A 10,877-nucleotide genomic window follows, 5' to 3' on the forward strand; every position below is an offset into this window, starting at 1 on the left:
TGTCTGGAGGAGAAGGAACTATGAGTGGGGCGGAGCTGCTATGTCCGCGCGCCGGGCCTGCGCATTGGAACCCTGAGACGTCACCACGGATTCACGTGCGTGAGCAGTAAATTTGTGACCAATAGGAAGAGTTGGTGAACCGGAAGAACTCTCTTCCACCATCCAATCAGCTCCCCCGTTGTCTGAATGCGGAAGCTGAACAATGAGCAACACTGGGGCTTCACAAAGACGGTAACTTCCTCCTGTCTCTAACATCTGTGAGTAAAACACTTTCTTTTCTCTCCCCTTGCAGCAACTGAGGGGAAAGGAAGTGAATCCAAGGAGGGTGCAGACTTTGGAAAGGTTGGCCCAGGTCTCTCTCTCTCTCTCTCTCTTAAAGACATTGACATCCTTTCCTCCCTCAGCTTGACACATTAACTTGTCTGGCTAAAAGGATGGTCTATTTCCTTATGTTTACAATTAAAGGGCTAGTTTCTCCAGGAGATGGCTGACATTTAAGGAGATAGTGAATTAATATAGCACAGAGACAGTCTCGTGTAGTTATATGGTACAGATTATATGGTACAGGAGAGGATGCAGAGGAAATTCATAAGCATGTTGCCTGGGCGTTTCAGCGATGAAGAGAGCCTGGTTGGGAGTTTCCTGGGAGCAGAGGAGGCTGGGGATATGTGATATGGGTGGCACGGTAGAACAGTGGTTAGCACTGTTGCTTCACAACACCAGGATCCCAGGTTTGATTCCTAGCTTGGGTCACTGTCTGTGCGGAGTCTGGACATTCTCCCCGTGTCTGCGTGGGTTTCCTCCGGGTGCTCCGGTTTCCCCCCACAATCCAAAGATGTGCAGGTTAGGTGGATTGGCCATGATAAATTGCCCTTAAGTGCCCAAAATTGCCCTTAGTGTGGGTAGGGTTACTGGGTTATGGGGATAGGGTGGAGGTGTTGACCTTGGGTAGGGTGCTCTTTCCAAGAGGTGCTCCTTCCAAGGGCCGGTGCAGATTCAATGGGCCGAATGGCCTCCCTTCTGCACTGTAGATTCAAGCACCGCCCAGCTCACTACAAAAAAATCAATCCGGGAATACACCCTATACACATGCAAGAAGAAGGATTATTTTCTCTCTCTCTGCCGGGTTCACGAACCTTCACGGATACACCAACCCGATCCTTTCCATGAACCCCCCCAACTCTTTCATCATTCTCAACCTTCCCATCGACTTGGGGCTCGATCTCCACAATCTCACCTTCATTACACAATTAAAATCCACTCCCATGATCAGCTGGTGAGAATCCAGGTCCGGAATCGCTCCCAGTAACCTCTTTACAAAACCAATATCATCCCAATTGGGCGCAGACACCAACACCACCGCCGTCCCCTCTCACGCCCCACTCATTATCACAAACCTCCCAGGTCCAACACCTCTCTGGCCCCCGTAAACCCTGTTCTCTTGCTCAACAAAATGGCCACCCCCTTGACTTCCAATCAAGTGAGACCCATTGACCCATTCATCCCTTCCTCAGTCTCATGGGGCTGGTTTAGCACACTGGGCTAAATCGCTGGCTTTTAAAGAAGACCAAGGCAGGCCAGCAGCACGGTTCAATTCCCGTACCAGCCTCCCCGAACAGGCGCCGGAATGTGGCGACTAGGGGCTTTTCTCAGTAACTTTATTTGACGCCTACTTGTGACAATAAGCGATTTTCATTTTCAACTGACATTTCACCCTGAGTTGCATCTTCTGCAAGAAAATCACATCCGCTCCCAAACTCTTCAGGTGTGGAAACATACAGGACATCTTGACTCACCCATGTAGTCGGTGGACGTTCCCTGTCACGATTCTCACCAAAGGCTTACGCCTCCACCCCCCTCTAGTGTCCGCCAACATCACCATTGGGTTACCACCCCCTCCCCCATCCCCACATTGAACCGGGCCCACCCAAGATGGCCCCCCCACCCTGCCCATGACCAAACCCATCCTCCATACCTCCCACGTCGCCGTGCCCCCACCACCACCCCCCCCTGCCTCACTACACTTCCGTTCACTGGCATTACCTGCTAACATGGCAACTCCCATCCGAAGGCCCCAAGCCCAGCCTCCATACAACCTGCATTGACCTTTCGTAGAAACGTGACCATGTGCAACAAGCACCGGACTACAGTAAAGACTGAAAATACCAACACGTCCAGAAAAAATACCCAAAACACAACAAAAGTCGGGGGGGGGGGGTAATCGCTCCACTTCCAACTTTCACGGACAGAACTCCTCCACTCAAGAGTCACCTTTCAGCTCTCCCCCAGCTTATGTTCCTTGATAAAGTCATTTACCTCCTCCGGCGGCCCAAAATAATATTCCCGGTTCCCACAGGTCACCCAAAGTCTGGCCGGGTACAGCACCCCGAATCGGGTACAGCACTGCCTTGGCCTTGTTGAACCCCGCCCGCCTCCTGGCCAGCTCCCCTCCAATGTCCTGATATATCCTGATTCGGTTTGCCTCCCATTCACAGTCCTGCCGTGCCCTGGCCCACCGCAGGATCTTTTCTTTGTCCTGGAACTTCTACATCCGCACGATCACTGCCCACGGCCGCTCCCCCACTCTCAGCTTCTGTCTCAGGGACCAATGGGCCTGATCCACCTCTGGGGCCTTGTCCAACACCTTCTCCTCCACCAATGATGCCAGCATCCTGGCGACCTAGTTCGTAGCACTCATTCCCTCCACTCCCTCTGACAGACCCACAATCCACAGATTTTGCCACCTGGACCTGTTCTCCTGCTCCTCCGCCCTCGGCAGCAGTGACTTACACAACTCCCTCGGGATCGCCACCTCCACCTCCAACAGCACAATACGGTCACTCTGATCGGTCTCCACTTCCCGGATCATCACCCCCTGCATCTCGAGGTACTTTCTCACCGTTCCAGGGTCCCGCGAAGTGGTGCCACTGCCCCCTCAATCGCCTCGACCAGTCGCTCTGCATTCCCTCTGCTGCCCAATCTCCTCTTTAATGAAGCCCATCAGTTGCTCCATCTGCAGTTTTCCCGTTGTCAATGACCCCCCCCCCCCTCCCCTCCCCCCCCCACCCCCCCACCCCCTCCTTTGTAATTGGAACAGCGCCAAGAGTCTCCCCAACTCTTTCACCAGCTCTTTACCTGTCTTCAGCCGGGTCTGATAGCCCATAAACATGCCCATCCAGGGGAGAACCTCTTGCCCTGCACTCTCGCTCCACATTACCACTGAATGTACCCGGAACTCAGGCAAAAAGGGACAAAACCAACACCTTCGAGCAGGAACCGCCCTGTGTGCGCCCACTCACTCTGTGGCTGAGCCGCCCTGTGTGCGCCCACTCGCTCCGTGGCTGAGCCGCCCTGTGTGCGCCCACTCACTCCATGGCTGAGCCGCCCTGTGTGCGGCCACTCGCTCCGTGGCTGAGCCGCCCTGTGTGCGCCCACTCACTCCATGGCTGAGCTGCCCTGTGTGCGCCCACTCACTCCATGGCTGAGCCGCCCTGTGTGCGCCCACTCACTCCGTGGCTGAGCCGCCCTGTGTGCGCCCACTCACTCCGTGGCTGAGCCGCCCTGTGTGCGCCCACTCACTCCGTGGCTGAGCCGCCCTGTGTGCGCCCACTCGCTCCGTGGCTGAGCCGCCCTGTGTGCGCCCACTCACTCGGTGGCTGAGCCGCCCTGTGTGCGCCCACTCACTCGGTGGCTGAGCCGCCCTGTGTGCGCCCACTCACTCCGTGGCTGAGCCGCCCTGTGTGCGCCCACTCACTCCGTGGCTGAGCCGCCCTGTGTGCGCCCACTCACTCTGTGGCTGAGCCGCCCTGTGAGCGCCCACTCACTCCGTGGCTGAGCCGCCCTGTGTGCGGCCACTCACTCAGTGGCTGAGCCGCCCTGTGTGCGCCCACTCACTCAGTGGCTGAGCCGCCCTGTGTGCGCCCACTCACTCTGTGGCTGAGCCGCCCTGTGTGCGCCCTCTCACTCCGTGGCTGAGCCGCCCTGTGTGCGCCCACTCACTCCGTGGCTGAGCCGCCCTGTGTGCGCCCACTCACTCCGTGGCTGAGCCGCCCTGTGTGCGCCCACTCACTCCGTGGCTGAGCCGCCCTGTGTGCGCCCACTCACTCCGTGGCTGAGCCGCCCTGTGTGCGCCCACTCGCTCCGTGGCTGAGCCGCCCTGTGTGCGCCCACTCACTCCGTGGCTGCTACTGGAAGTCCATGATGTGCCCTTTCTAATTTGAAACGCCCAGGCTTCACATCCAGCGTGAGAAAACGTGGCAACCGGTCCTCGAAGAACCCAATGGGAGCCTCACCCTCCACACCTTCTGACAGGCCAACGACTCGGATGTCCTTTCTCTGACCCTCTGTTCTCCAGGAGACCCCCACGTCACTCGGCCGGTTTTCCAAGGATTGAATTGTTGCCTTCGCCAAGGAGGCATCTTGCTCAACATTCAGGATTCTCTCCTCAGGATCATCGAGCCTCTTCATGGTGTTTTACAGCTCGGCCTCACGAGCTCACAGATATTGAGTCAGCACACACAGCCTCTGGTCAATAACACGGAGAATGTCGTCAGTCATAATCTTCACCACCTCCGAGAGAGTCCCGGAGAGCGCGGGGTCGAGAGACCTCCTGATGGTCAGGCCGCCATGTTGAAAAGGCGGCTCCAGCCCCGCTGAATCCGCCTGCACTCTTTTATCAACGGATTTCTTGATGTTTTTCAGCATAATCTTACCAAACCTAATCCGAAGCGCTCGAGGGACATCATAGAATTTACAGTGCAGAAGGAGGCCATTCGGCCCATCGGGTCTGCACCGGCTCTTGGAAAGAGCACCCTACCCAAGGTCAACACCTCCACCCTATCCCCATAACCCAGTAACCCCAGCCAACACTAAGGGCAATTTTGAACAATAAGGGCAATTTATCGTGGCCAATCCACCTAACCTGCACATCTTTGGACTGTGGGAGGAAACCGGAGGAAACCCACGCACACACAGGGATGATGTGCAGACTCCGCACAGACAGTGACCCAACCCGGAATCAAACCTGGGACCCTGGAGCTTTGAAGCAATTGTGCTATCCACAATGCTACCGTGCTGCCCGACATGGCAACAAATATTAAATCAAGATGAGGTAGATGAGTGCTGGGCAATCGGGATAAATGACGGATTCTCGGCGAGTAGCACCAGAACCTGCGGAAAAGCAGCTATTCCCGCGCCCGCTTCACGACCGATTTCCGATTGACGAGATGATAGAGGATTGTGGGGAACCGGCAGGAAAATGGAGAGAAAGCTGAGATGAGGAGGGATTTCTTCACTCGATGATGTGGTGCTGCTTTGGAATTCTTAGAATCCCTACAGTGCAGTAGGAGGCCATTCGGACCATCGAGCCTGCACGGGTCCATATTCCACCCTATCCCTGCAACCCCATAATCTAATCTGGACACGAAGGGGCAATTTAGCACAGCCAATTCACTCACCCCGTACATCTAGGAGAACCCAGAGCACCCGGAGGAAACCCACGCAGACACGGGGAGAACGTACAAACTCCACACAGACATTGACCCAAGGCTGGAATTGAACACGGGACCCTGGCATTGTGAGGCAGCAGTACTAACCACTGTGCTACCATGCTGCCGTAATTCTCTACCCCAGAGGGCTGTGGAGCCTCAGTCATCAAGTATTTTCAGGACAGAGATTGATAGGTTTCTCGGTATTGAAGATATCGAGGGATATGGGGGATAGTGTGGAAAATGGTGCTGAGGTAGATCGGTCAATGAGCTCATTGAATGGTTGAGCAGGCTCGATGGGCCGAATGGCCGACTGCAGCTCCTGTTTGTTATGATCTCTGTGTCCAGGACAGGAAGCAGTGAGCAGGGATCTGTCAATCTGCCTGAATCAGCACCTTCAGGAGAATTGGGAGGGTGAATATTAGATACAGCAGAGTGAGAATGGAGGGAGAGTGTGTGGGATGGAGAATTACAGCTTTTGGAGAATGAGAGGGGAAAGAATGTTCCAGAGAAACTAGAATTGTCTGTTTATGAATTTCTATCCTGTACTGACAGTGACGATTCCTTTTCAGGAGATTAGAAGTGGAGGAATTATAGACAGAAGTCGCAAATGTCACATCTGGGATCTGTCACTGTCACTCGATTCCTTGGGACCTGAATATCATCGGCCTTTGAATCTAGAAGGAGAAATGTTTGCCCGATCTGTCAGCTTCAAAGATTTTAAACATCAGTGTGACTGGAAAAGCACCGAGACACACACACCCGAGTGAGAGTGTTCCAGAGAACGGACTGTGGAAAGAACTTTAACCAGTTAAACAGTCTGAAAAAACATCACACCACTCACAGCGGGGAGACCCTACACGTGTTCTGTGTGTGGACGAGGCTTCAACAGTCCAACCCGAGAGACACGAGGACACCCAAAATATGGAGAAACCGTGGAAATGTGGGGATTGTGGGAAGGGATACAGTTTCCCATCAAGGCTCGAAGCTCATCGACGCATTCACACTGGGGAGAGGCCGTTCACCTGCTCTATGTGTGGAAAGGGATTTGTTCAGTTATCCAACCTGAAGTCACATCAGCAAATTCACACTGGGGAGAAGCCATCCACCTGCCCTCAGTGTGGGAAGGGATTCACTCAGTTATCCAGCCTGCGGAAACACCAACGAATTCACACTGGGGAGAAGCCGTTCACCTGCACTCAGTGTGGGAAGGAATTTGGAAATTCGTCCAACCTGCGGGCACACCAGCGAGTTCACTTCGGGGAGAAGCCGTTCACCTGCTCAGAGTGTGGGAAGGGATTCTGTGTTTCATCACAGCTGCTGAGACACCAACGAGTTCACACTGGGGAGAGGCCATTCACCTGCTCTGTGTGTGGGAAGAGATTCACTCGGTCATCCTATCTGTTGAAACACCAGGGAATTCACAAGTGATGACAGGGTTTGGATTCTGCTGTTATTGCTGCTGTTTATCACATCCAGGACTGAACCATGTTCATTCTGACAGTGAGTGAAGTTGGAGGGTTTCTTTCTGCTGGACTGGCCCATTTCACTGGGTTTGCTTCCACTGGGCTGATACTCTTTGAGCCTGGGAGAGAACATATCCACTGAAATGATCCACAAAAGCTGAAGAAAGACATTTAATTTATTACTGGATTGGAAATAGTCTTTGTCCCCCCTACAGACAGGTCTAAAATAAATACAGAAAGAACTGGAAAAACGCAGCAGGTCTGGCAGCATCTGTGAGAGAGAAACAGAGTTAACGTTTCACGTCCAATGTAACTCTACCTCAGAACTAAAGAGGGGGAGAAATGTGATGGATTTGATGCTGGTGAGAAAGGTGGAGGGTCAGGTAGAACAAAAGGGAAAGTCAGTGACTTTTCTAGTCAGCTATAACCATGAGAGTAAGGGAAGATGATAGAGGTAAAAAGGTTAAATGAGAACTCATTAGGAATAATTAACTATAATCATATTAAGCATATTAAGGGCTGGTTTAGCACAGGGCTAAATAGCTGGCTTTTAAAGCAGACCAAGGCAGGCCAGCAGCACGGTTCAATTCCCATAACAGCCTCCCCGAACAGGCGCCGGAATGTGGCGACTAGGGGCTTTTCACAGTAACTTCATTTGAAGCCTACCAGTGACAATAAGCGATTTTCATTTCATATCATTTCAGCATTACTTGAGTGCAACAATAGCTGGGAATCCACTAAGGGTTAATCCAGATCATACACTTTAATTTCTTAGGTTTCACATCTGCAAGGTCAGTGATGTCAACTAGCTAAAAGGCCCCATTGTATCGTAAGAACTGGTGCTGCTATCCTAAGAACGAGTAGTCCAGTTTCTGTGGTAACAGCCAGTCTAGAGTGATAATGTCTTAATCAAAACTGTGTTTTTCAATTAATGTTAGATGCAGGTGTGGATAATTTGGAAACTTGGCAAGCAATGGAATGGAAAATTTGCACCAGTGCAATTAAATACAATATCTCTTAAATTGAGGGACAGGCATTTTGGCCGAATTGAGTAATTATAAATTAGTTAAAGCCAATCAAGTAATTATAAATTAGTTAAAGCCAATCAGAAGAAAAAAGGTGAGACATTAAGATAACAATATCCTTAAAAATCACAAACCGGGATGGAAAAACGCATCCTGGGATCACCCCATCTATATTTCTGAAACCTATTTCCTTTGCTGCTTGCTTTTACCAATCACCGTCTTTATTTTGCTTAAATTACTTAGTTATTTCATCCTGTGTATTATGATTTGAAGAATTACTACGATCTGTAATTGAATGAAAACTCACTACTGTATTCGCTAAAGACAATCAATCTGACTAGCTTGCTGCAGGGCTAGTTGAAAACTTTCTAAATTTTGTATTGAAAACATGTTTACCAGTGGCACAAGCTGACAAATAAAGTCCAAGTGGACTTTGCCAAAAAGCACAGACTTGACCTCTGTTATTTGGGAACTGAGAAGGGATAACGGATATCCAGGATTCCGAATAGACACACAGATCCATCAGTCAGGGATTGGTTAGAGTGTGGGTGAGATTAAATGTCAAAAATATCCTGGAACAAAAGGCAAAGGGAGAGATAATGGTTGTACTAAAGAAACAAAGCATTGGTCCAGAGTAAGTGTTAATGGCAGAATAAAGGACAACTCTGTCTGGAAGCAAAAAACATGAAAACAAGATGCAGACTGGAACTCGGCAAAAAAACAAATCAAAATGGAGGAGAGAGTTCAGGGTGTGAAGTTGCTGAACTCAGTGTTGAGTTGAGAAGGCTGTAAAGTGCCTCATGAGAAGATGAGGGGCTGTTGGTCCAGCTTGTGTTGGGCTTCTCCGGAACATTGCAGCAGGCCGAGGACAGAAATGTGAGTCTGGGGGACTTCAGTGACGTATTTAGGAGAGGGGGACTCAAGTTCTAAATATAGATGTTCAGGTACAACAGACACTTACGGGAACTTCCAAACCCAACAACCTGATTGGTGAAGATACAAACCCACTGAAAATGCCCAGGGAGGGAAAAAAACAAGAAAGGTGCGATTACTCTTCAGATTCTGAGGTGTCTCAGGGCTCGGCAAGTAACAAGGTGGCAAGGGCGGGCTCTCCCTCTCCCCTGCCGACTATATCGTCAGCCATCGGCAACGTCGACCGCATTGTGGTGGCCGGATTAGAGAAACATCACCAAAGCTTGGCGGTGGAATTAAAGAAATCGGTCGAGGAGGCCCCGGCTCATAGCTCTGCAAAATGGGAAAATCTGAGTAAAATCCTGGAAACACGTGGTGCCACCGAGAAAAGCTGGGAACAGCCTCTCCGACCATACTGACCAGATCATAACAGCCTCTCCGACCATACAAATCGGATCGTAACAGCCTCTCCGACCATACTGACCGGATCGTACAGCCTCTCCGACCATACTGTTCGGATCGTAACAACCTCTCCGACCATACTGCCTGGATCGTAACAACCTCTCCGACCATACTGACTGGATTGTAACAACCTCTCCGACCATACAAATCGGATCGTAACAGCCTCTCCGACCATACTGACCGGATCGTACAGCCTCTCCGACCATACTGTTCGGATCGTAACAACCTCTCCGACCATACTGCCTGGATCGTAACAACCTCTCCGACCATTCTGATCGGATCGTAACAGCCTCTCCGACCATACTGATCGGATCACATCAATAGAAACCAGCCTGACCTACAAACTTCTAACAGGATTAGACAGGGTAGATTCAGAAAGAATATTCTCGATGGTGGGGGAGTCCAGAACTGGGGGTCATAATTGGAGGAAAATGGGTAGTAAACCTTTTAGGGCTGAGGTGAGAGGAAATTTCTTCACCCAGAGAGTAGTGAATCTTTGCAATTCACTATCACAGAAAATAGTTGAGGCCAAAACGTTGTGTAATTTCCAGAAGGAATTAGACAGCTCTTGGGACTAAAGGGATCAGTGGCGATGGAGGGAAGGCTCAGGTTATTCATAAAATCATAGAATTTATAGTGCAGAAGGAGGCCATTTGGCCCATCGAGTCTGCACCGGCCCTTGGAAAGAGCACCCCACTTAAGCCCACACCTCCAACCTATCCCCGTAACCCCACCTAACCTACCCTCTGTCCTCTCTGGCAGACCCACTATTCTGACGTTCTGCCGTCTGGACCTGTTTTCCTGGTCCTCCACTTTCCCTCTTAGGCTCCCTTGGGCTGTCACCAACCTTCTCACCTCAGTTTCCAGAGCTCCAATCCTGTTGCTCTGATCCGAGGGAGCTTTCTCCAACTCCAGGATTGTTTTCCCCTGGGCCTCCACCTTCCTTCCCAGGCCTTCGATGGTTCGCTGCATTGTGTTTGTCGCCTCCGACATCACCTCCTTCATCATCGTGTGGAACTCCGTCCTGATCGCCTCCTTCATGGCTTTTAGCTCCCTTTTCAGCACCATTCTCCATTAGTCCCCCCCGCCCCCCCGCGTGTGTGTGTGTGTGTGTGGGGGGGGGGGGGGGGGGGGGAGGAGAGTAGGGTGTTCAGTTCTCCGGCTTCTTAAACCGGAATTCCCGATAAATAGCCTCTGTTGGGTTTGTTTGGGTGGAGAGCCACCTGATGTGCGTTCGCCACCACCAGAAGTCTTGCCCTTATTGAACTTGATGATCAGCCATGATCATAATGAATGGTGGAGCAGGCTCGAAGGGCTGAATGGCCTCCTCCTGCTTCTATTTTCTCTCTATGTTTCTATGTATTCAGCCCACCCAAAGTATGTCTCCCATCAAGAAGGCCAATCTGGAAAAATCCTCCCACACGGGATGTCAACGCAAATTCCACCTGGGCAAATTAATGGGAATCATTGGACTTGACAAACAAGTACCTGGTCTCAAACCCAACCCAACAGCTGCCTGCTTTCAA

The 10,877-nt window shown here is 51.3% G+C and overlaps 1 protein-coding gene across 1 annotated transcript in view; it reads left to right on the forward strand.

Annotated features, from left to right (window-relative positions):
• The first annotated feature begins 84 nt into the window (after positions 1 to 84).
• LOC140406199 (uncharacterized) overlaps positions 85 to 10,877 on the forward strand; it is a 64,419-nt gene continuing 53,626 nt past the window's right edge. The window contains exon 1 of the mRNA XM_072494340.1: positions 85 to 231. The gene's annotated coding sequence lies outside the window, so the exon portion shown is untranslated. The remainder of the gene's footprint in view (positions 232 to 10,877) is intronic.

This window comes from Scyliorhinus torazame, unplaced genomic scaffold, assembly GCF_047496885.1.
Source record: "Scyliorhinus torazame isolate Kashiwa2021f unplaced genomic scaffold, sScyTor2.1 scaffold_359, whole genome shotgun sequence".
NCBI classification, from domain to species: Eukaryota; Metazoa; Chordata; class Chondrichthyes; order Carcharhiniformes; family Scyliorhinidae; genus Scyliorhinus; species Scyliorhinus torazame.